Raw genomic sequence first — 26,605 nt, forward strand, 5'->3', positions numbered from 1 at the left:
TTCAGAGTAAACTCTTAGATCGTGCAGCACCCCTATAGAAAAACTATAAATGGTGACACAGGTCTCATCCTATTTAATTTTCGTTTCACCAAATGAGCCGTTTATTTTGAAAGTGGCATAAGTCACTTTGTTTTTAAGTCGATATATTTAAGGGTTTGCGTTTTAACACGTTTAAAAATATGGATGCTAATTTTCGAGAAGATTTACTTGTATTTGTTATCTCAGGATACTGATATTTTTCTCAGTATAAATAATTTCGTATAAACATTAAAAAATCGCCACTTTTCATTACGGTAAAGTGATTTATGCCACTTTCAAAATGAACGGCTCAAATAAGTCTAAAGAAATATCTATTTATCTTCAGTCTGGAGGTTTGGGTGTGTTTCGAATAGTTAGGATATTGCTAATGAATCTCGCTTCTCATTGGTCAGTGATTTTCATGAATAATTCGTAAATAAAGCCGCGGATTGCATTTTCGCTGAGGAAAAAGTTATTTCAAATGACCTCAGAAATCACCCCTTTCCGGGTGTTAACATAATTATGGAACACCCTATATATGTCCCAAAAGACGCTCAAGCACTTCAGTGTTCAATAACACGAATAAAAACATAACCCTGTATATACAGGGTGTCCCAAAAATGTCTCGCAATCCGAAATTAGGGGATTCCTGAGGTCATTTGAAGCAACTTTTTCCTTAGCGAAAATGCAATCCGCGGCTTCGTTCACGAGTTATTAACGAGAAACAGTGATCAATCAGAGACGAGATCATTTGGCGCGAGACGGCCGAGCCAATGAGCGGAACTGGGCTCCGTGCACTCGTTGGCTGGGCCGCCGCGCGCCAGTCGAGCTCGCCTCTTATTGGTCAGTGTTTTTCGTTAATAACTCGTAAACGAAGCCCCGGAGAAAATTTTCGCAAAGGAAAAAGTTGCTCCAAATGACCTTAGGAACCTCCCGTTTCCGGATTGCGAAGCATTTTCGGGACACCCTGTATAGACGTCTATAGTATATAAATCTCTTCTGACATTTCCTAAATAGAATAACATAACTAAGACAGTGACTAGGTGAAAATAAATGTTCTTGCAGCGCTGTTGCTTTTCTCAGTGTAATTATAATATTTTCATTGCTTAAAGTGCATCCGGAGTAGAAGCATAATAAGCGAGGCCGATTACAGGTACCGCGACCGTAAATTTCGCGGGATTGTAGAGCAGAATCTAGCAGGGTTGTTCTGTCCCGCACGAAACCCGATGGTTTTCGTTCACGAGAGGCGCGTGTTCCTCGGATCGAGCGCTCAATGATCTTGCGCCGTTACGGCTAGCCGCGTAAGTGAATTTAGAGCACTTACCTGCCGCTGTCCGGCTGGGCACCGAGTAACTTTTACGATCTAGTAATTTCAGGCTGCGCAGCGGATCGCCGGTTTCCCAGTTAGCCGTCCGCTACGTGTCGTGACGGACGATCGCGTGTCCGCGAGCACGGTTTACTTTACATGCGTGTAACCTCACGTGTCGCCTTCCGACACGAAGACCCGGCGGCCGCGTTCCCCTGGTTAAGGTCGCGAATCGAGATTCGAATAAGTTCGCAGGAATCGCGGCGAGGAAGACATTAAAGGCGATTTCGAACGCGGTGGACAGTTCTGTAAACGCGACTCTGCACAGTGCCGATAATTTTGAACAAAAATCGAAATATTAACCCTTTGCACGCGAACAGCGACTCCGAGGCACCATTGGAGATCGCCATAGGGTAGTGGAGCCGGTTGCTATGGAGTGACCAATTACTGTGCCTTCGGGTTGTTTTCGGGCATAGTTAACTTCATACATATTTATCGAATAAGAAATATTAAAGTTTTCCTTTTTTTATTTCGTTTTTTTTTTGATAAAAGTATTTTTTTATTCTTTTATTTTCTTCGTTTAAAAAGAAACTTTTATTATTGCTTTTCCTGTTTATTTTTCAATAAAATCATTTTTTCATTCTTTTATTTTGTACATTTCTGAATAAAAAAAGTGTTTCCATTCTTTTATTTTGTTCATTTCTGATTAAAAAAAAATGTTTTAATTCTTTTATTTTGTTCATTTCTGATTAAAAGAAAATGTTTTCATTCTTTTATTTTGTTTATTTTAGAATAAACAAATATTTTCATTCTTTTATCTTGTTTATTTTAGAATAAACAAATATTTTTATTCTTTCATCTTGTTTATTGTTGAATAAAAAGAATTAATGTGTCTTATTCAATAAATATAAAGTTAATTATGTCCGAAAATAAACCAAAGAAAATTTATATATTTCTCTTACTTTTCCAATACAAAATTTTTGTAAAACGTATTTGTAAATTTCACATGTTTTAGGATGATTTTAGGAGAACTTACTGAATAAATTGCAGTGATCAAAACTTTGAAGTATAATTTACAAAATATGTGGAATAATGTATATTTTTAAAATAATTTTAATTAATTCCCCACTGTGCAGCAGTCAAAGTGTTAATAGAGTAATTTACGGTACACTTTTTTAATAGTGCAATTATGATATACTTTATTAATAATATAAACGGCATGAATTTTGTTGATATTATAATTATGATACATTGTTCAAAAAAACTGCGCCGAGTCGATTTTTATAATGCAAATTTTCTCAAAGTCACGTGCACGTGAGATCGGAGTAAAGTTGCTGTGAAAACGAACGGTCCTTTCATCCTTTAGCTGTAATGAAGCATCAATTTCTCGAGTAACAAATTCACTCACTTATGATAACGTTAATTGCAGTAGAATCAACAAACGTTTAGATGTCGCATACAACAGATAACGACGAATTGATTCGCGGTGAACAGCACACACATTTGGCGACTTTCCCCTGGATCGTACACTGACAACTCATCGGCACGATGATTGCAGGCGCTGATGATGATTCGAACGGAACGTTTCCGTGCGATCGACGGTGCGGTTTCGTAGAAGACGAATCGAATCTTTCGGTAGAAAGCGGGCTCGGATGCACTTGCACGCCGCGTTCCCATATATCCATTTCCTTACACGTGAATCGGGTTGCGACTACCGATTAAGGGAACGAAACGTTACACCGAACATCGTTGCCACGGACTTGCACTTTCGCTACGTGAACGATTAAGTGCACGCTAGATACAACAATTTCTCTGAACCCTATTTACAGAAGCAATTTATGGGGGTATACCGCGGAGCAGCCGACGATCAATAAAGAATTCACGATACGAACGCTCGCGTGTTCCTGCACCGCTGCGCGATTTATAAGGTATCGAGCCCGTTTCGATTCGCATTAGTTAACGATTACACATCGTTTAGATCGTGTTTCTTATCGCTCCGTGAACTCCGTGTTCTTTCGCTGATTCGTTGACCGCTACGGTAACCGGCGAACGACGCTCTGTTTGCCGGCTGCTTTCAATCGTTTTCTTGCCGACCGTTGCTATTCGATCATATTTCGGTAATCGATTCTTGGTTCATTGGTTTTCAACGGTATCAATCGCGAAGCGCCCTCGATTCAAACATCACGCAACGTAATAATCGTAATTTATTTTGCAATGCGGTGTCCACTAAAGATTCGTCAGCTTTGCAAATGGAACCAACTTCTGCGAAATTCGACCGAACGATTTGAAGTTCTTCGAGACGTTAAAGCGACTAGTTTACTGGACAACGACTATACAAATTTTTGGAAAAGAACGCCATTGGTTGAAGCGACAAGAAAAATTAGGGCTTATTATAAGATCGTGAAAATCGCAGTTTTTCCAATTTTGAACAGGTTATTTGTTTTGAAATGTGTTCCAATATACTTTGGTATAAGTCCAACGTATACATTTGTCAAATTAATGTTTTTGTAAATGTCACAGCTAATACTGTTGATTATAAAAAGGTGGCAGATAATACGCAACAGTAATATGTACATATGTATATATAATAATAATATAATATATATAATATAATATAATATAATATTATATTATATTATATTATATTATATAATATAACATAATATAATATAATATAATATATATATATATATATATATATATATATATATATATATATATATATATATATATATATAATGATAATACGCAACGGTAATATGTACATATATATATATATACGAAACTATAAAAAGCAAGAAATGAAAGTTCAAAATTTCCACTAAACATGTTTAACCTCTTCCCTGTGTAAACCAATTGTTAAGAGGAATTTTTATCCATTAAATTTTGTTCATCCTACCGTACACAATTTCCGTCGGAAACAATTGTTTTTTTTTTTAAACAAGCTTTACGGAAAATGAAAAATTAAAGTTCTCCTAAAATGTCTGAAATTGACCAGCACGCATCACAAACATTACACATTACACATTACAATTTTCTGTATGATTAATGCTACCGAAACGTAATAGAATGTATCGCAGACGATTCCCGTGAAATGACCGACGAGTTCCGGAGGAAATGCGATTTCAAACCGGTACACACGTTCTGCAAGAAATTTTGTGAAATCAGATTATCTCGAATATCCGATATCTTCGTTTAGAATTAACACGTAGGGCGGTAGCGCGTGGTATTTTAATTATAGAAAATTGCTTGAATTGCGTTGGTTATGTAGCATTGCGCCGCGTTTCACCGTGAGTGGACCGACCATTCGACGCTGCTTTCGCAATGGTATAAACCTGGATTACCGAGCGATTAAACCTTTTCGTCGAAGGATACAGAGTAATTTACGCAACAGAGCGGTCGTGTATTTGCGATAAACATAATAAAGTAGAGCATTTCCTTCGTTTGGTTTTTGCTCGTGTTATCAGATTAATTATATCGTAGAATGTAAACTGCGGGAATTAACGAGGAATGAAATGTTTGTAATTTTTAGGTGATATTAATTTACATATCTTTGCGCGAAACGTATCAGTTTGAGCATAGACTTTCTAAAAATCCAATCCCACGCGTTTTAATGGGAACGCGCGAGTATTCTGATAAGTTTTCGCAAATCAAGTCTTCAAGTAATTGTTTAAACGTTTTTATTTGAGCATAAATCGTGAAACAAAACTGAAAAACTGATTATGTAGAATTTGCTCGGTGAATCATGCAAAATTGAAGACACTACAAAAATTTTATTAGTTAAATGACGAAATCGAGTTGAAATAAAACGTCATCGTTGAAGAATAATTCTTGTTATTGTAATACAAATATTGATATTTTAAAATATTGAGAACTGTGAAAATTTCTATAAAATTAATGTGGAAAGGCGTACTATTTAAAATGATGACTATATATCGGTTTCAAGAAATGAGAGTCGATTAAAACAATACATCACTTCTCTTACTAGTTTTAATTATTTTTAAATAACATGCCTACGTCTTTTTATTCTCCTGATATTGTTCTTATTTTGTACCACAGGTTTTGTTATTTTTGTCAGAACATTCAAAAAATTTTTTAAGAGACTAATCATTTTTATGCACTATATTTACTTATGTCCTTAAAAATATACACGTTATCCTTTTATTCGAAAATTTTATACAACGAATAAATTGAATTTATTTCTTATTCCTGTGAATAACGAATAAACTTTTATTTCTTATTCGCGAATGACAAATAAACTAAATTTATTTCTTATTCGTGAATGACGAATAAACTAAAACTTCTTATGCGTGAATGACCAATAACAAAATTAACATTATTCGTGAATAACAAATAATTGAACTTATTCACGAATAACAAATAATTCAACTTATTCACTATTATTTCATTAATTATTCTGAATACAGTAATTTCTCCCAAATTCGCGCTCAGATCGCGCACAAAAATGGACAATTTGGGAAGAGGTGACACGATTAATCGAGTCTTGCGTCTCGTTTTTATAGTTACCGATTGTCAGCAACTATAAAAACAAGCCGCAAGGCTCGAATAATCGTATCTCTTCTCCCCAAAATTGTCCACTTTGTGCGCAATCCGAGCGCGAATTAGGGAGAAATTATTGTACACCGCACAGTGCTGTTTCTGTCACTGATAAAACAATGGTACAAGCATCCACGGAGTAAGAAATCTTTATTGTAGAAGAAGCAACATGTCCCATATATCGTGCACTATGAACATTATCTTACCGGCGATCACGTAACCTGTCATTCATCATTTACCTCTGAAACAGTACGGCGGAAAACAAACGAACGAGATTACTGCAATATACATGTTACACGTGAAATCATAGAGTATCGCAGTCAGAGCGGAAAATTATCGATGGTTCAAACAAACGCGTATCTGCAATTCGTGAACCCTATCGGTAGCACTGATCGAGTGAAAGTGAGCGTAGCTATTTGCTCTCAGTCTTTTTGCGCTACTTGTACTTACATGATTTGTTGAACTTTCACGTCTTCGTTCGCGCGAACACGTTCAAGTGCAACATGTGCGGTCGCTTTAGGAATTATAGAAATCTTTGGGTCGCATGGAAGAAGCTCGAAATTCCATTATTCTATTAGTAGGATCTATAGGACTCTATGGATCTTTATATAGATTCTCATTTTCATGGGAAATTTTACAAAAATTAGAATTATGGGAAAGTTCCCTTCGCCGATTAATCATGTATAATCGAAGCTATTTCAACTCGAAATCCGAAACATGTTTTCTGGAACTTATTCGTACGAAATTACTTACAATACTTATACTTTTGACAGTTCTTTTTATTTTAAACAAAATTAATTCTGTTAAAGTTATTTTAGAAACGTGGTATAGCAATTATAGCAAGTATAGCAATTATAGCAAGTTTCACATCATTTCACATCATTTCTAGTGGTGCAACTCGAGGACTATTTTATCTCTATGCAAAATATTATCTAATCTCTATGCAAAATAAGAATGTATTTCTCTTGTCAACAATTCTAATAAATTGAGAAGAATGTAAAAGCATCCATTTTTTCTATAATCTTAACAATTTAATATTTTCATCGGTCATTTTTTCCATAAATGTATAAAAGTCGCGGTCTAACAATAACTTATGAAATAAATATATTTTTGTGCCCACATACATCATACCCGGACATCCGGGTAATTTATTTACGACAGATGGTTTTGCATATTCTAAGCTGGCCTCGACGGAAACCGCAGCCGAACTCTGTAAGAGATAGCCAAGAATCACGGAAATACTTAAAATTTACAATTCTACAATTCCAGTTTACGATGTTTGCGATCGTTACAATAATATTCGAGACGCATGTTCCTCGAGATGTTTATCTGTTTGATTTATGGTAGGACGGCACATTTAATATAGTTGCTCGGTACAGTTCAGCATCGTGCACGGTAAAAGAAAAATTAATTACAGCTTCCTTGGTACACCGGGCCATGTTGGGCTGCAATTAGTTCGTACATAAAACCATTCCACGGTCGCCCGTTCGTGGTAGCGGGGTTAGCTACATTGGCGACGGTCCAAGAATTCATCTAATAACGAGGTGTCGCCGAAAAGTAAAAACCGCTTGCCCGCCCCAACAGTAACTCTTCCGCTAATGATACGCTGTCCGTTTAATTACCGTGGCCGAGAAATTAGAAAGGAAAGGTAAATGGCGGCGGACACTGCACAAATGCCAGATTCGACTGAGTTACAACTATCTGTTATCGCAGCCGATGGCTTGCCGCTGCCAAAAAATGCTGGATTTCACATTTACTAGTTGCAAAATCATGTTTTTTTTCGAAAAACTTGTCGACATTTCTCAAATTCGTTTAAAATACAGAAAAGGGTGATACTTATTGGGTAGGAGGCTGCATAACCGTTGTCTAAAAATTTCGTAAGCACGTCTTTGCAAAACGAAAGAAAATAAATTAAACGAAACAAATAAATGAAACAAAAGAAATTATAATCGAGAACCTTTTTGTTTTAGAATGATGAATAGACCGCGCGTTTTCATGTAAATTGAAAATTGTCTGCATTAATTTCAAGATACAGACGCTGCAGAAACATTTATTTCTCTTCTTAATAATTTTAACGAGTTGCAAGTAATACAATAATGTTTTTAAATTCTCTGAATGTTTTCACTGTTTTGTATTTGATCTATACATTTTTGTCATAAATGCATAAAATGCGCAGTCTGATGATTATTATATAAATAACATGATTTCCAAAAATTTCACAGTGAAGTTATTGCAACTCTGAAACAAAACAATATAAGCTAAAGGCAAAAACATTATTATTTAAGAATAATTAACCCTTTTAGTGCCGAACAACGATATGCATTAGTAAGCATCAATGCTAAATAAATTATCTGTGGAAGTAATAATAAGTAAATATTACACATTTTTTCAATAGCCATGTAACGAAATATAAATATTTATAATAATACTAAAATGTCGTTCAGTAACGTTATACTAGCTACACCAATTCACTTGTTTGTAATAGATCCTTCTGATGCTTGCCCGTGCATTATTCCTTAGTTTTGTGGTACGATATCAGTTATTTTGTTACAAATGATTGAAAGTGCAATATCTATACTTCGTATTAGGTGATCTACATAAAGCTATGATCAAACGATGATTTTTCTTATATGCAAATACTGTCTCCAACAAAAGGAATTGATTTTTCTCTTTTTCATATTGTTTTATATTTACGTTATTCGTATGATTTTCAACAAACATTTAAATACAATTGGCGTTATTTTAGTCTCCCATTATTTCGTAATATGCTTCTTGAATTTTGTAAATATCATTCTTACTTTGGTTTTTATGAGCTTTTTCCCCAAATCTTAGCAAATTCGACAGACTAAAAGGGTTAATCTGCGAAAGTCGATGTTTCTATTAGAATACATTTGAATAACGTGCGTATTTCATGAAAAACAATAGTTAATTTTGTAATACACTGGGGAACAAATTGAAAAATAATTGTAATTAAAAGTGTGTCTTAATTGTTGGCACTGAAAACAGGTGTAAAAGAACGATGTCACTTGCAATGTCAACATACGAGCATAACGGTAAAGAGGATAATAACGAACTAAGATGTTTGCCAGCTGCCACTATTTGCTGCGGTGACTTAGGGATACGCGATACATACGACGACAAACAACCATGGCAAACGTAAATCAAGAAACCAGTCAAGGTAAACGTAGGATCATCCGATGGACATGGAGCAGGGCTTCCAACTGATTGAAATTTAATGTGGTGATTAGAGTATATGTACCTCGGATAGCAAGGATACGTTTATTTCAGTTATGATACAAAAGAGACTCTTATCTGAACGTTTATTTTTGTAATATCATGATACCGAAACGTTCTATTATCTACAAAATTTTATTCGGGTTCTCTACTAAACGATAATGTGTATCTAAATAATAGAACGATTAAATAATAGAACGTTTGGAGAATAGAATATTACAAAAATAAATATTCGGATAAGAGAGTTTCCACTATACTTTCAAAAGTCAATTGGGGAGCTCTTTCGATCGCAAGGAATATTTTCTCAGATGAATGTGGATTAACGAATATATTCAATACTTTAATTTAATTCACTGATTAAACTTTTACAGAAAATCGTTTTGTAGGAAACGAATAAACAAATTTTTTAATTCAAATGTACGTTGTAATAACAATTACGAAAGGTCTAAACAAATGCAGTATTGTCATTTATGTGGAGCAGATCTTTTTACAAGTAATGTGATTAATAATCAACGATTATAACTCGTTAGTTATTTTAACTAATTTATAATAATTAGACAAAAAGTAATCTGGTTAATAATGATTATAACTAGTTAGTTATTTTAACTAATTTATAATCATTGGACGAAAAGTAATTACGCAAAAAGTAATCTGATTAATGATCAATGATTATAACTACTTAGTTATTTTAACTAATTTATAATCATTGGACGAAAAGTAATTACACAAAAAGTAATCTGATTAATGATCAATGATTATAACTACTTAGCTATTTTAACTAATTTATAATCATTGGACGAAAAGTAATTGCGCAAAAAGTAATCTGATTAATTATCAACGATTATAACTCATTAGTTATTTTAACTAATTTATAATCATTGAACGAAAAGTAATTGCCCAAAAAGTAATCTGATTAATAATCAACGATTATAACTCGTTAGTTATTTTAACTAATTTATAATCATTGAACGAAAAGTAATTGGGCAAAAAGTAATCTGATTCATGATCAACAATTATAACTAGTTAGTTATTGTTACCAATTGATAATAATTAATCAGATTACTTTTTGCCCAACTCTGAATCAATGTTAAGACACTGAAATAAAAATAACTGAAATATACTAAAAAAAAAAACCTTATCTAAAAATATACATGACTAAAAATAGATGCCGTGTGAAAATAGGTGCAGCTGTACGCGGATCCCACAATTATGGTGACTTGCAAGGTGTGTATCGCGGAGAAAATGTTGTAACTCGACAATTGTTAACACTCTGTGCTGAAGCCAGCTATGCTAGAGGCTAGTGAGAATACAGCTTAGGGTTCGCCGTATCCGTTACTCTTTACAGAAAAGTCGATCCGACATCAATCAGGAGCAGCATGGTGCTCGTTAGTCGAGCACACGATTCAGGCTCAATGAAACAAACGCGCAGGCAGCGGGAGTCATAAGTCACGTAACAAATGACGTTTCGCTTTTAATCTAGGTCGATAGAAACGAAGCAACGGGCCTTTCCGCTCTTATTGTTGGTCGCTCCGCTGGAAGATGTATCGATTAGACGACAGTCTACTCCGCTTCTTTTTTTTCCTATTTCTGCAATGATAAATGAACGCGGGTCAGTCTCGATGAAGCATGCGATCCGTTTGACATAATATTGCTGATTAATGATAATGGTAGATTGAAAGTCGGAAGATTTTCTAACTGGATCGGTTCACGAACTTATTAACCCTTTGCACTTGGAGAATCTTCCGGATCATCTGCCGAAACCTCGATTCGAATGAATAATTAACAAGATTGCTGGAGATGATCCATTATTTGTGAATGTTATTCCGTTCTTTTAAGTCTGGATAAAATTCAGTTCTCTCGTTTGTACATATAATATTTTAGCATTCAAATAAATATAAATACGCGATAAACATTTTTCTTTTTCTTCACGACGTTAACGCTTTGCATTATGATGACAAACTCGTGATGACAGTTTCAGACCACTCGATATAAATATTACTAGTTTATTTTAACTCGTTTCTAATATTTCGCTATTTGAGTAAATGTAGAGTTACTATTAGGCGACATATACAAACTTTCTTTTACTTCTTAAATATTATAAGTAGGCTGTGTCAATTGTATTCTCGTCAATTGTATAAAATAGAAGTTAGATTAAAATATATTTCTTCCTTTAATGATGTTAGGACAGTGACAGTAATTGTAAATTCTCCTTGTGTCTTCACTGTTCTGTGTTTTGTTTATCAGCCTTCGCTATAAATTGCTGAAATTATAAAGACTGTTTAGAGAAAGAAAGAATAGATTATAAACAAAAGAAAGATCTGAATAAAATCAGTCACTATAAAGCAAGACATAATTGTCACTTTAAATGCTCAGTGTGACATAAGAGAAGATCCAAAACCAGAATTCTCATTTTCTGAGATGCACATTTTAATGATCACTGATAAAGTTAGATCGATATTTTAGATTAAACATCAATAAAGCTTACTTCAGGGTAGACCTAAGCACATTTGAAATCACATCATTTGAAGTATCATTTTAAATAACATGTTATTTTATTTCAGTTCTGTTCATGCCTATAATTACTTCTGAGATAACATTATTTTAAATAATTGTTTCAAGTAATTATGAAGTTAAATTTCATGTTTAGGACTGGTTTGCACATTTTTGCTTTAAAAAGAAGTCTTGTGATGATTGCATAAAATGAAATCTTTTCATTGATTATTATTTTGTGTATTATTTCTTTGTGAAGGGAGCATTGCTTTAAACAATTTATGGTGAAAATTTTATACACTAAAATCTTTTTATTCATTATTATTTTAATCATTATTTCTTTTGGCCAATTTGAGGTAAAGGAATAACAAAATAATATATTACTTGAAATCACTTTATCTCAAATTATTATTATTATTAGCATTATTATTATTATTTTCTAATAACGCTCCGAAATAAATTGTTTCAAATAGTCATATTCTATTTTTTATTTGAAATAAAATTTGCCCAGGTCTGATTCAGGGTATATTCGTTTCATTAAAGGGCAGTTTGAAGATAGTACAAGCTTTGTACGAATTCGTTTCATCCACTCGAAATGCCACGCGTCGCCTTTTAAGGGCATTATTACGCCACGGTGTGGTTCCAAACGAATCTCGAGTCATTGTGTATACAGGTCACTTCTATTGTGTCACTGAGCTGGTAATCGTGTACGCGCTGAACACTGTGTGGGAAAGAGGAAAAACATTTATTCCAAAAGTAGTCTGAACAACGATGAGGGCTAGGCACAGCTGTTGTTTGTGCTACCATGGTCGATGTTCTCCCGGAAACAAAGCGAGTTTCGCAAGAGTGGTTGCGAATCATGAGTCAGACCTATATTATCCATTAGCCATAATGGCTATAGTGAAACATGATGCAATGGTTTGTTGGTGCTGGCGATCATGCATTAATTTGGCTGTTTTATGTAAATTCCATTATTACATCGATTGTAATTTTTTGATTCAGCGATTTTTAATTTTACGAAATATTTAATATAAATCATTCACTGCTGACCTACAAGGTAAATAATCCAAAACGAACTATTGCAATAATATCATTTTCTGCAATATTATGTAAACAAAATTAATAGAAAATTGATATTTTTATAGTATCGAGAAATATTTATACGTAGAATTAAAACAAATAATACCATTTAATAATAATAATAATACCGTTAAGTCAAGTAATAATATTGTTCATTCAAGTAATAATAATGTTAATTAAAATAATAATATTGTTTAATAAATCAGGTCAATCATTTTGTTAAATGATATCATTGTTTATTCTAGCATATATTATTACTATACTTATTGAATTTACATATTCATTATTCACCATATAAAAGACATCATCAATCATAAAATAATTTACACATAGCACAGTATACACATGTAGTATAGGCAGAGTACCACACAATATTACAATGACAATAAATGTTTCCTTCACAATGAAATAAATAAATTATTAATTATTCCTAATATAATCTTCTCTCGTCCCGCATTATTCTACATTTGAAAATATACATGCACTACTTGATATTGTAAAAAAATTATATGTTCCATATTCGAATACAAGTATATATTATATAAAATATTTAAACATACTCAAAGAAACAATACCATGGATGCAAATAAAACAAAAAATCATACGAATGAAAATTTTGGTATACTTTAAAGAAAAAAAATTTGTTTCACGTTACCGGGATTCGAACCTGCGACGCCGCGGTTGTCTCGCGAACAGTTATCCACCGGAAAATGGTCGATGTTTTCCGTTATGTAACTGTGATTTAGCACGGAAAAACATTGTCAACGAATGAGAAATTGGCAAAAAGATATTTGTCAGAAGTGGGATTCGAACCCACGCCCTCAGAGAGGACCAGAATGCCCAGAAACCCGAATCAATCGGGTAAGGTGTGAACCTTGAGTCTGGCGCCTTAGACCGCTCGGCCATCCTGACGTTGTGGTAACAGAGCGTAAGATTAGCTTCATATGCCGCAGTGCTATATATAACCATACCGCTATTGATACGAAACACACATATTAACCGAATTGAAGTTTATTCAATTCATACAAACTTATTATTAATATAATGAACCGTAACTTTTTCAAAATTACATTTGTATTTACATAGTGAGGCTTCGGAGTGAAAAATAAAAAATTCACATAGGTATCACAGTAACAGATGTGTACATTGGTATGCAATTAATTGTTTATTAAATTTATAAAAATTTATAAATAATATATAAAAATATATAAATATAAATATATATAATATAATATATATATATATAATAATAATATAATAATATATATAATAATATAATGATATATATAATATATATATAATATAATATAATATATATAATATATAATATAAAAATATATAATAATAATATATAAAAATTTATAAATTTATAAATAATTTTTGAGCGCTGTCTTAGATTCAAAGAAGAAAATTCTATATTACATTTGTATATTTTATAATTCCATATATATATTTGTATAGAAAATGGTATATTGAATAAAATATAATTCAGTATCATAAATAATATTGTTAATTGGATATTTGAAAAATGTCTGAAATTAATTTTATATTTAAATGAAATGCATCTATGCAAATAACAATAATTTTGCTGTACGTGACTGTAGTGAACTATTCCTTTTTTTCGTTTTAAGCAATTATTTTTTATTTCTCTGAAAATTACAAAATACGGTATTATTAATTGAAGGTTTCTGGAAGGTGTAGTAAAATAAAAATGATTAAATACCACGTCCGAATGAGTGACTTTAACCATTTGTCAAGGCTTGCGTAAGCGCTCTAATCGCAGAAATTAATCTAATGTGGCGACGATGAAATCATTGTACGCTGTACGAATTTCAGCGAGCTCAAATAATAGTATACGCATGTCTCGTAGATCAATCTGTTCGTTTATAAAATAAATTAGCCACCGCCTTGTTTCTTTGGAAACCCGGTTTCACAGAATTCAGTAGTGTATGTGGTAATATCACGGGCCTATAGTAATGGAGTCGATTCAAGCAACAGTGATTCTTACAACGTAACGGTGTATACGTAATTTTAAATAAGTTTACATGTATACTTAGCTAAACAAATCTATTATAAACACTGACAAATTTTAGAAAAATAAAGATATGTATTTATAACTGATAACAGTTTTTATATATTTTATAAATGATCAAAAAATTCGTTTTATCGTATTTTGATTATTTATGCCACTTCAATGTCGTAATTTTGTAACGACAATTATTTTTGTAATTTGAGTAATTCGAGAAACAGTTGATTTTTCAAGAAAAAATTAGGAAATAGTTAAAACGTGAAAAATATTGTCAGCAGAATAGGATGAATACGAAACATTACATTTCATTAATACAAATAGTGTTATTATAAAAAAATGCTACAGTTTATAGATCAACGAAAATTATGCCAGTTCCAACTTCCAACCCATCACTACCGATATTCCGTGTCCTAAGTCTGATTCATGTTCTTGGTTTATTCCAGTTTCGTTTCTTTTATCGATCTGTTTTAAAAAATAATAACGAATTTTCAGTATAACAATAAATAGGCATATTGTGGTTATGTCAACGAAAAATTATCTTACAACTACATATACTTACACATGCATCGCGCATTAAATATTTACGTTACTGTCATTTTTTAAAAGGGAGTAACAGTAAGGAGTAACAGTAATAAAATGTTTATTAACACTGTACAGGGTGTCACAAAATTGCATGTAATTCTTACCTTGGTATATCATAATTAGTCGGCGAATCTTTATGTAAAATAAAAATTGCTTGTATCAACTGCAAAATAGGATGACTTTCTTTCCTTAATGATTTTAATAAGCTGAAATTAATACATCGACATTCTTGAACACTTTCGGTCTGTTCATTTTTTTGAATGGCATCTACTCACTTTTGTTTTAAACCAAGAAATTATACAAATAATGGAATGAATCATAATGATCTCAACTTTGAACTGTACAAAATTATTATACATTATTATATTATTATTATATTATTATTATTATATTATTATATTATATTATTATTACATTATTATTATTACACATGGTTTTATAACATCGAAAATAACGAAGATATTTCAGTGTGCAGGATAAAATAAACACCCTATATATTATACATAATATACAAAATGTTTAAGGATATAAGTTGACAAAATTTATTTGACTTAGGGGCGCTAAATTCTACAAATTGTACAGTTCCTTGTTTCATGACAGAAACGAGCAGATTTTGTCTACTTTTTTTTAGATAAATGCATAAAATCTAATTATATCAATAATTTTACGATCGTTGAAAAGACCAGTTTTCCTCGACATGAATTATTTAATACCGAGTTGAACACGGAACAGCCGCGTTTGGTATTTGCGATTCAAGAAATCTAATCCTCGATGGAAGCTCGAAAAGCGTCCTGCTGGAGAGTGACCAGAAAGATCATGCGGAGTAGATGATCCGACACGAATGCCCGATAAAACCGGTTAAATCGGGAGCACTGTAGTGGCCCCGGAGCTACCCACAACTCTGACAATGGCATGGGAACAGAAGAGGTGCCACATCTCCGGCTTATTATACGAGCGTCGTTAAATCGGATCTATCTCAGCTGTTCGGGATGCCCGTGTCGAAGACACAGCGTGTCATTATGGTTGTCGGGGGAGCTGTGGCCACGGTTACAACCGTAAGTCTATTTTACGATCATCGAATCGCCGCGTCGAGTCGCCCAGAATAAGTTTAGAATAAGTTTGGCTGGCATCCAACAGTATTGTACCACTTACGGGATTTCACACGCAGAGACTCGTCAATTCTACCGCCGTTTGTGTAATAGATCTTTCAAATCTGTGATTTGTAGTTTAGAATTTTTTAAATAAGTTTTTTAATGAGTTAATAGCAATAATAAATAATTAATAATAAACGATAATATTTTATAACATATAATATTGAATCAATAATTAAAAATTTCATTATAGCTTTCAGTGTACAAATATTGAATACAGTAATTTCAATTGTTAACCAAAATGTTATTCTCGGTGATATGATATGGTATATACTTTTTGAATTATTTTTTGTACGTTTTCGCGGTTCATTTTAACAGATTTTAGCAGATAAGATGCTTAAAACTTTTATTAGCACGTTGAGTGTCGTGTTAATCACAAATGCAAAATTAAATTGTAAAATTAAATTTCATTGCATCATTTACTAGGGTGTTCAAAATGCGACGAGTTAAAATACCATCCAGTGTGATAAATTTTAACTTTCCAGTTTCAGTTTCATTAATTAAATTACGTACTCTGATATTGTGGAACTTCCTGGGGTTGATAGTTAAAGGTTTAATAACATTTCGACCTGCAAAATAACCTTAAAAATGATGTAGAGTTAAAGTATTTTATATCAAATTGAAATTGAGAAGTTGAGCTATGTGACATCAATTGCTTCCTGAATATGCTTATCTTCTTGTGAATCCTAATTATAGATTAAGAGAGAGAGAGAGAGAGAGAGAGAGAGAGAGAGAGAGAGAGAGAGAGAAAGAGAGAAAAGACATAATAGATTAGTATGACAATTAAACTTCAAACCTGAGAAAATAACTCCGTCAGCAACATATAGGTAATATGGCAATCGAAGTGTTAAAAATAAACGTTAACTTTTAATATTAGAAAAGTTGGAAAGTCAGTCAAGATTCTACTATGCATAATGATGGGGCGCGAGTAAGACGTTTATATGAGAACTCAATTATTCAAAACGAAAGCATCAGAAATATAATCTGAGGCACGTTTAACTTGCATTCGCTTTTTAATTGAGTTACGTTCATTTGCATAGTTCTTAAGATCATTAAAATTGATACATGCTAACGGTAATGATAATCTAACCTGAAGCTTGCCCTAGTATTATGAATCATATTTCTTACTTGATGATACCGCAAGCAAATCTGGAGAAATAAAAGTTACGTACACACATATATTGTATTCTAGGTGTAACGGCATACAAAAATCTAGTTTATTTTTCTTTCGGGAACAGTTATTTCTGTTTTGCAAACAGTTTCCAATCATCTTGCTTTCGGAAAGCGTTTCCAATTATTTTTCTTTCGAAAACAGTTTCCAGTTATTGTTGTTTTTTCTAACAAACTTATAAGTTATAAGTGTACAATTGAGATTTATAGACATCTGCAATCTTCTAAACAAAGGAAATGAAATCAATGCTCCTAGTAAATGAAAATTAAACATCATAAAAAAGCTCAGTAGTCAACCAGTATCCAATATATATATATATATATAACCTTAACATTAGATGAGGATCATGCAAATTTTTCAGAAAAAGCAAGTTAATTTAATCCCATGGTTAATAAAAGTTATCTGCTGTCTATTGTTTACTTATGAAGAAATCGACTATGATTTATCGACTGAAAGTACCGCGCAATTTCATTTCCAAAGAAAAGTGGACTTACACCAATTGGCTTCTGAACCGTCCAAATTAATGCACAAAAAGAACATCCATATATTTCCTGCAGAGATGTTTTGATCTTACGAACAGCGACTTCCGTAACGAAACTGCCAGTAACGACACGGAAAGAGAAGTCAAAGAACGTAGCAGAAAATAACTCAAATGAGCGAAGCTCGAGCAGGTCTCGGTGAACTTCGAGCGTAGCCGGAAACGGAACCGAAAGTAATCCGGATTTAGTTACCGTTCGAAACCGCCGTCTGCATCGGCTCTCGCTAATCGCATTTGACAAAAAGTGGGCGAAAGTTGATCTATGAAACAGAATTCGTCATCATAAAAGCCGTTCGATTTCATGCGACATTAATTGAGACCGAGCACCCGACGCCGTAGCAATGAAACCCAGGTTGTTTTGTCTGCGCGTTACGGTAGACTGGTTTTCGCGAAAGGGCCGCGTTTCATAGCAATTTATTAGCGACGTTACCGGGCGACGATAGCCACAGTGAAAGTGCGAGACACGGCCGTGAAAAACGCCGTCGCGACGAACATGGCATTACAACCGCGATAATTAGCCGCGAAAGTGCGCCGATAAAAACTGTTCATAAACGGTCGGGTAGTTTTTCTACCGGATCGATTCGATACCGTTCGCATAACGAGTAGGTAACGAGGTGCACGCGTCGGCGCGAGACCGCGCGCGATTTTTCCGTTCGTCTATACCGCGGTAATCACGTTATCAATCTTCCGTCTGCCATCGCGATCGAGAGAAATCGTCGTCGTCGCCGTTCGCGGAAAAACTGTGTCTAGCCGCGCCGATATATAGCCGATATAACGTGAACTCGGGCTACGGCCACTTTTATCCAATTAAGTTGACACGTATTTCACGTTTGTCGCCGGGACACGGCTGTTATTTTACGCCGGGCCGGCCCAGATTTCTCTGCGCGCTTTATATGGGAAAAACGTGTACCACGATCTTTAGAACCGCGTCAACTTCGTTAACATTTTCGAGTCTTCTGACATTTCCGTGGCGACCGCCTCAAAGGTTAGGGGATGAAGGTACAATGGGGAGCTGCGGCAAATTGGGCGTGGAAATATCGGATTCTTGCGGAGACCGTGCGGAGATACTGCGGAGACCTGTTTGTCTTGTTCAGAGTCGGGCGAAGTTTTATTCGAATAAGGGGCAAAGGATAACGAATAGTATTTGATTCGACATTTTATTCGGATAACATTTTATATGGCGCTTTATTCGACATTTTATTCGACACTTTATTCGAATAACATTTTATTCGACATTTTATTCGAATAAGATTTCGTTCAAATAAGAATTCGGTCGAATATTATTTTACACGAATAAGAATTCATTCGAATAAGATTTGATTCCAATAAGTATTCATTCGTAAAATTTTATTCCAATAAGAATTCATTCGTAAGAATTTATTTGTACAAGAATTCATACAGAAAATAATCGACTTGAATAAGGATGATAAAAGAATATAAAGCGTTTTTTCATAATTTATTGATTCATTTCTACGATGCTAATTTTTACAATCAACTTTTCTGTGAATAGATTGATCATTGATGCGTAACTAAATAATAACCTTTCCACGTTCGTTTGTATAGTTCTTGACGTCATTATAGAAAAAGCAAGAAGTCAAATATATTTTAACAGAATTACATTTAAAAAATCAGTCAAAAATAATTCGCATTACTATTCGAGTAATTTTAAATCTCTATTTAAATAATGTGTACGAATAAAGAATTGCTCGAATAAACAGATAGAATAATTTGTTGTGAATAATGAATTCTTTTAAAAATTCATTCGAATAAATAAGTAGAACAAATAGAATTTGTTATGACTAGACTGCGGATCTTTATGCAAAATAAAAATGTTGTACGTGGACTGCGAGAAACTAGAACTGCATAGACATTCTTTCTTGTCTTGAATCATTTCAACGAATTACAAATAATATAAACAAATTGTCGAAACCTCTTAACGGTATCGCTGTATCGTAAGTCATCTGCTTATCTTTTTAATGAATACTGAAAAGGATTAATTCGGATAATTACAAAAATGTATTTACGACAAATTTTTGGATAAACTCTTTTTACCTCGAACATACGCTATCACAAAAATCGTACGAATTATAAATGAATCAAGTCTTGTCAATAGTACGAAATAATATACATTTGTCAGGTTTAGGATTCGGTAGTTGCAGTGTTAAACGTGGACTCCGAGGACGGTAATTCGCGCAGAAGGCCGCGGTCAATTTGCAGCACGTCTCAGGCACCCGAACAGGCAACCTTAACTTTTCCAACTGAAAATTCCTGCAACGTCAGTCAGAGTGTATGGGCAAGGCTTTCGCCGTAAATTTACGCCGAGCTGAAAGTGCAGAAAAAAATATCTTCCTGTACCGTGACCGACGCGGAATGCCGAGATCTCGGTGGTTCGCGATCAAACGGATGAGCGAGTCTGCAGCTCGAGGGCTCTGCAACTAGAATGCAGCCGTGCGGTGTATGCAAAAGATTGTTGTGCACCTCCGCGTCGACCATGAACGCTCGACGTTACACGAGACGCGGCGAAGGTGAACAAACCCCCTCACCTGCTTCATATTGTATTATGTATCCATCTATATTTACCTGTGCCTCTTTCATTGCGGGCTACCGTGCGGCTAATTGAAGTTGGTTTTTCGCGACGTCCAAACGCGTTGAGAATAACCGTAAGTTGCTATATACGGTGTTGCCTCTTCTCCATTTTTACTACCCCTGAAGTGAAAATCACTTCGATTGAGTTCCCTCACCCAGCATTTTTATATGGGTTCGAGGCTATACATATCGCTCGAAACCAGAGATGGAGGTTATTTGAATTGTTTCGGATATAAGTGTTTGTCTAAAATAATTATTCGACCGAATACCTTTTAGTTGAATACTTTATACGAACGACAATTATTCATTATTCGTAACAAATAATTCTATCTATTTATTCTACTGAATTCTTGTACAAAATATTTTATTCGCACGACAATTATTCGTTATTCATAAAAAATTATTCTATTTGTTTATTCGTATACATTATTTAGATAGAGATTTAAGATTACTTAAATTAATTTATCTACTTTTAGACATTGGTCGTGAGCGTGATAATGAATATTGATCTAAAATATTTAAATATATAATTCTTTTTATTTTGAACATTTTAGTATGTTTTAATTTCTTTTTACTTTGTTTATAAACATTGATGATAGTCTATGAATTTTATGCACTTACGATGAATTAGATTGGTGCAATTTAGAATAATAGAGGGATTAAAAGAATGTAAGAATGACAACATATTGTTTTCAATTTATCATGATCATTAAAGGAAGTGGACATTTTTTGACTCTCCCTTAAACATGCTAGGCTTAATACATGAGTACACATTCATACAAAAGGATTAAGGATAGAGCACAGTTCACCGCTGCTAAAATTGACTTCGCATCGATGAAGTTCAACGTGAACGGAGATTCACCGTGCTCATATTTCTTGAACCATATGCATATCCATTAAAAGGCCCGACTAGCATCATCATTCACATTAACAAATGAACCACACAGCCAGATGGTATGACACTTTCTGCAGATAATTAAATTTAGTGCGCGCATGACTGCGAAATTTCGTTTTAATAAAAGAGATTAAAACAGGAGTATACATAAATAATCAGAAATGGTACGAGAGCCGCATAATTCATACGAAAAGCATACTTTTATTTTATAATAAATCGAGAAATGATGCTCCAATTATGCAAACCGGAATGTATATACTTCTCGTTGACAAAATTGTTGGCCCACCCTGTCCGTTGTTCGGTACAGTGAAAATATATGATCGGCATTATATTGCACGGAAGGGTATACATTCAAAGAGGGATCATTTTCAAAGACGATAACCACTTATCAGACTGGAAATCCTGCGGGCTCTCGCCGTGGCAGTCTTGCGGCGCTCGTGAGATAATGGCGGAGCTGCTGGCAACTTCTGACGTCGACTCTCTTTTTGGTCGTAAATCGGCGGCCTCTTAGAACCCGCGATAAATTACTTTACGCCTGAATCAGGGGTAACATCGTGGAATCCCAGGGAAATGTTCACCGGTTCTGTTCGTTCAGGAGTATCGCTCGGAAAGCCTTAATGGCTGCCGCGTTACCCTCGGTAACGAGATCGGAACCCCGGTGAAAGGTGTGAAACCAGCGGAAATAAATGTTAATCCACTCAGAAATGCTGACAGCAGTGCGCCCTAACTAGCGCCAAGATGTTTCTCGCAGTATCTGACAAAAGATCAACTTTTGCGACGCTAACAACTCTTTCGTGATCGCTAAATCGCAAATTTATGTGACTGTTTGGCAACATTTTATTCGGATGACGGATAAAAGATAAGGATTAATAATTTAAGATTTTATTCGACACTACTGGATAACTATCCCATCGAATAACAATTTATCTAGGTAACAATTTATCCGAATAAGACGTTACTTACCCTGAATAAAAAGGTATTTGTTATTCGAATAAGAATTTATTCGTACAGAAATTCATGCGGGAAATAATCGATTTGAATGAAAATGATAGAGTATAAAGTGTTTTTTCATAGCTTGTCGATTTATTTCTTCGATATTCCTTTTTACAAATGTTGCATCGATGAGTTTGTTGCTTTTTAGTAGATTGATCATTGATGCATAAGTAAATAATCTTTCTTCGGCTGCATAGAAAATGATTATACATTCCAGGATTCATATTTATAACACATACGCTTAAAAAATTATATAAAAAGCAGTCAACAATTATTGGCATTATTATTGGAATAATTTCTTTATCTTTTTATTCGAAGAAATTATTCCAATAATAATGGCAGTAATTATTGACTTCTCTTTATATAATTTTTTGAATCGATAAATCATTGTTATTCGAATCAAATATTTTTTGGAAAAATTGATACGAATAAATAAATAGAATAATTTGTCACGAATATTTGTCAAATTTTTATTTGAATCAAATATTTTTTAAAAGAATTTATTCGAATAAATAAATAGAATAATTTATCGCAGATGATAAATCATTGTTATTCGAATAAAATGTTCTATAAAAGAATTCATTCGAATAAATAATTAATAAAAATATTCGACTAAAAAAAATTCATTTGAATAATCACTTTAGATAAATATTTATATCAATTAACAATTAACAATTCGATCAATATCCAACTGTAATTTATATTCGTTCAGAAGTCCTTGACCACTAGGTTTACAGAAAATTGAAAGTAGCTATTTTATATTGTTTCATAGTAATTACAAGAATATATTTACACATTTGTTGGATAAATTCCTTATAAACATATTTGTACAATCTGTATAATCGTAAGTTAATGTTTAAAAAATAAAAATGTTAAAAAAGATTTATGAGTTCTGAATTATCGAAAAATAATCTTCGAGAATGGAGATGTAAGGGATATTCGATATCGACCTTCTGCAACTTTGCATAAAGAGAACCCCGCATGTACTTAAAAATCGGAAACATATTTAGCGAGTGATATCTCAATGTGTTTCAATTTTATCGCGAATATTAAATACTGTTTCGTTTACTTATCTCTTTCACGGACCATTGAACCTGCGTAACCGAGTGATAACGATGTGAATTAAGAACGGCTATCAGGCAAGATACGTGGCGAAAATTGTTACGCTTTTACGGAACCATACTTTACGAAATACTTTATCGTATCACCGGAATGAGAACATGGTTATAAATTGCGCTAGATAATATTTGGAAAATATGTTACTAAATTTTTTGTTACTCGAACATGCTTGATATGTAAATAAATCGGTGTCAGACAACTCGATAAAGATTTGATGCAGTGCTGTAATTAAGTGATTGTTCTGTTATCAGAGCACTCAGGTTTTTTTTATTAGTTCGGATAATCATCCTAATGTATATATAGTTTATTGTTAGCTTATAATATTAACTTATAATGTATAATATCAAAACACTCGGGTTTTTTATTAGTTCGGATAACCATTCTATTGTATTATATAGTTTATTGTTAGCTTATAATGTAACAATGAATATGAACAGTGTTTTCAAAATAGCAATATGTTGAAGAAGAATATAGTAAAATTACTTATGTAATACACAAACAGCAAGAAATTTATGTATTTATAGAGAATATAATTTTTATAAAAATTGTGATAATAATCAGTCGAATTTTTACTTGATGTTTCACTTATTGAAATCGTTCATAAAGGGAACGGGATTTTATTTTGTTCCAATCTCCTCTGTGCCTATAAATATATGAATTTGCATAAATGTTGACAAGCCTAACGATGTAACTATCATAAGTAAAATCTATAATTACACACATAGGGAATATTGTACGTATAAGTATAGTAATGCAAGTATCCACGAGAATGCACTTACTTGCAAGATAAATATCTTATTTCGCATGTAAACAGTTATTAACATTTAATTGTTAAATAGTTACGACAAGGTAGACGTGTCCGTGTAATATACTATGAATATTAATATTGAAAAAAGTGACAAAAATATTTTGTCAGAAGTGGGATTCGAACCCACGCCCTCAGAGAGGACCAGAAGCCCCAGAAGACCCGTCGTACGGGCAAGGTATTACCTTGAGTCTGGCGCCTTAGACCGCTCGGCCATCCTGACATTGTGGTGGCTCTGCTCAAATTAGCAGTCACAAGCCGACGGGTTAAGTATAGCTTTGAACGCATGCGCGGACGGCTAATACGAATACATACTTATTAAGTTACTGACTGTGTTGTAAACTACGTTGATACTATCCTTCTCTGCAGGTGATAGATAAGCTTTTAAAAGCTTTTTCGTATTGCATACTGATAGCTGAAGTAGTTTCTTAATCTATATCCTATACAGGCAGATAGAATAGTTTATGCACATTACATGCTGATGGATAAAGTAGTTTATTCATATCACATGCAGATAGAATAGTTTATTCATATTATATACTAACAGATAAAGTAGTTATCGATATAATATATAGAATGATAAAGCATCATATTATTCATGTCGCATAAGGATAGATAGAATAGTTTATTAATATTATATATAATTATAATGCAGTAGTTTATTCATATTACATACAGATAGATAGAATAGTTTATTCATGTCACATACGGATAGATAGAACAGTTTTATTGATATTATATACTAATAGATAAAATAGTTATTCATACTGTATGTATACATATAGATAGATAAAATATTATATTATTTATATTACATACAACTAGAATAGTTGTATTACTACAATTTATATGACTACAAATAGAATAGTTTATTAATATTACACACAGTTAAATGAAGTAGGTTATTCGTATATACAGATAGCTAAAATAGTTTATTCACATAAAGTAGTTTGATCATATTGTATACAAATGGATCTTTATATAAACTACTTTTAGTTTATTCATATTAAATGCAAATATTTGACATAGCTTATTCACACTACTAGATTGCTTATCCCTATGCGAAATAAAAATTTTCTGCACTAATTGTAAGATACAGTGGATACATAGATATTCATTTTTATTCTTAACAATCTGAATGAACTGAAAATAGTACAACAATATTTTTCAATTTTTAAAATGTTTTTACTGTGTCACATTTGATCCACTCATTTCTCTCATAAATGCATAAAATCCGCACTGTAAACATTATCTACAGATAAATAAAATATTTTATTTATATTATATACAGATAGACATAATAATTTATTCATATATACACACACAGATCGATAGATAAAAAGTAAAAAATAATAGGGAAAATAATTTATTAGTATTGTATTCAAATAGACCAAATATTTCGTTCACATTCTACATAGCATTTCATAAAATACGTTTGACTCTTTTCACACATTATTATTATAGATATTTATACCAACTAGAAAGATGGCAATAATCCAACAAATTATTTTTATTCATAGTTTTGGTATCTTACCAATCAAATACAATTTTTGTTCATAAAACATGAATGTATTATAATACATTTAAAAATAATCACTAATGTACCTATAATTCTATTTAATCTGCAATAAAGGTAATCGAAAATAACTCAACACAGTGCCTCCTCTTCTTAATGATCGTTTCAAATATATTACTCAAAGAAATTGTGGCACAGAAAAATTTGGATGAAAATTGGCCAGCTTTGACTGTCGATACCTCCGCGAAAAGTCATCGTTGGATGATAACTTTTTTTTAAAATTAAAACTTGAAACCTCCACTTCAAGATAATGTTTCTGGATTTTATGTTTGATGCAGCCTCGCCACTGTAATCCTTTAAATATGAGGCCATGCTTGTCATATTGCAAATTAGCTAAGTTTGACGAAATTCACAGACTTTGTAAAATTCGTTTCAGAGATGTCATTTGCAGTCGAATCAAATTTGATTCTTCCCCTTTAATTTAAAACATTTATTATTCAAATATAGACACGTTTGAAGCGAATTTGATCTTCTT

At 33.0% G+C, this 26,605-nt stretch overlaps 1 protein-coding gene and 2 non-coding genes across 6 annotated transcripts in view; 1 reads left to right on the forward strand and 2 right to left on the reverse strand.

The window, feature by feature from the left end:
• Positions 1–26,605, forward strand: part of dgo (ankyrin repeat domain containing protein 6 diego) — a 336,204-nt gene that overhangs the window by 234,590 nt on the left and 75,009 nt on the right. The window lies entirely within an intron of this gene.
• TRNAL-CAA (transfer RNA leucine (anticodon CAA)) lies at positions 13,478–13,597 on the reverse strand. Its single transcript has 2 exons — positions 13,560–13,597; positions 13,478–13,522 (listed from the first exon to the last, which is right to left on the reverse strand). It is a non-coding gene; the product is annotated as a tRNA-Leu (tRNA).
• On the reverse strand, positions 24,660–24,777 carry TRNAL-CAA (transfer RNA leucine (anticodon CAA)). Its single transcript has 2 exons — positions 24,740–24,777; positions 24,660–24,704 (listed from the first exon to the last, which is right to left on the reverse strand). It is a non-coding gene; the product is annotated as a tRNA-Leu (tRNA).

The sequence above is a fragment of the Megalopta genalis genome, chromosome 5 (assembly GCF_051020955.1).
Source record: "Megalopta genalis isolate 19385.01 chromosome 5, iyMegGena1_principal, whole genome shotgun sequence".
NCBI lineage: Eukaryota > Metazoa > Arthropoda > Insecta > Hymenoptera > Halictidae > Megalopta > Megalopta genalis.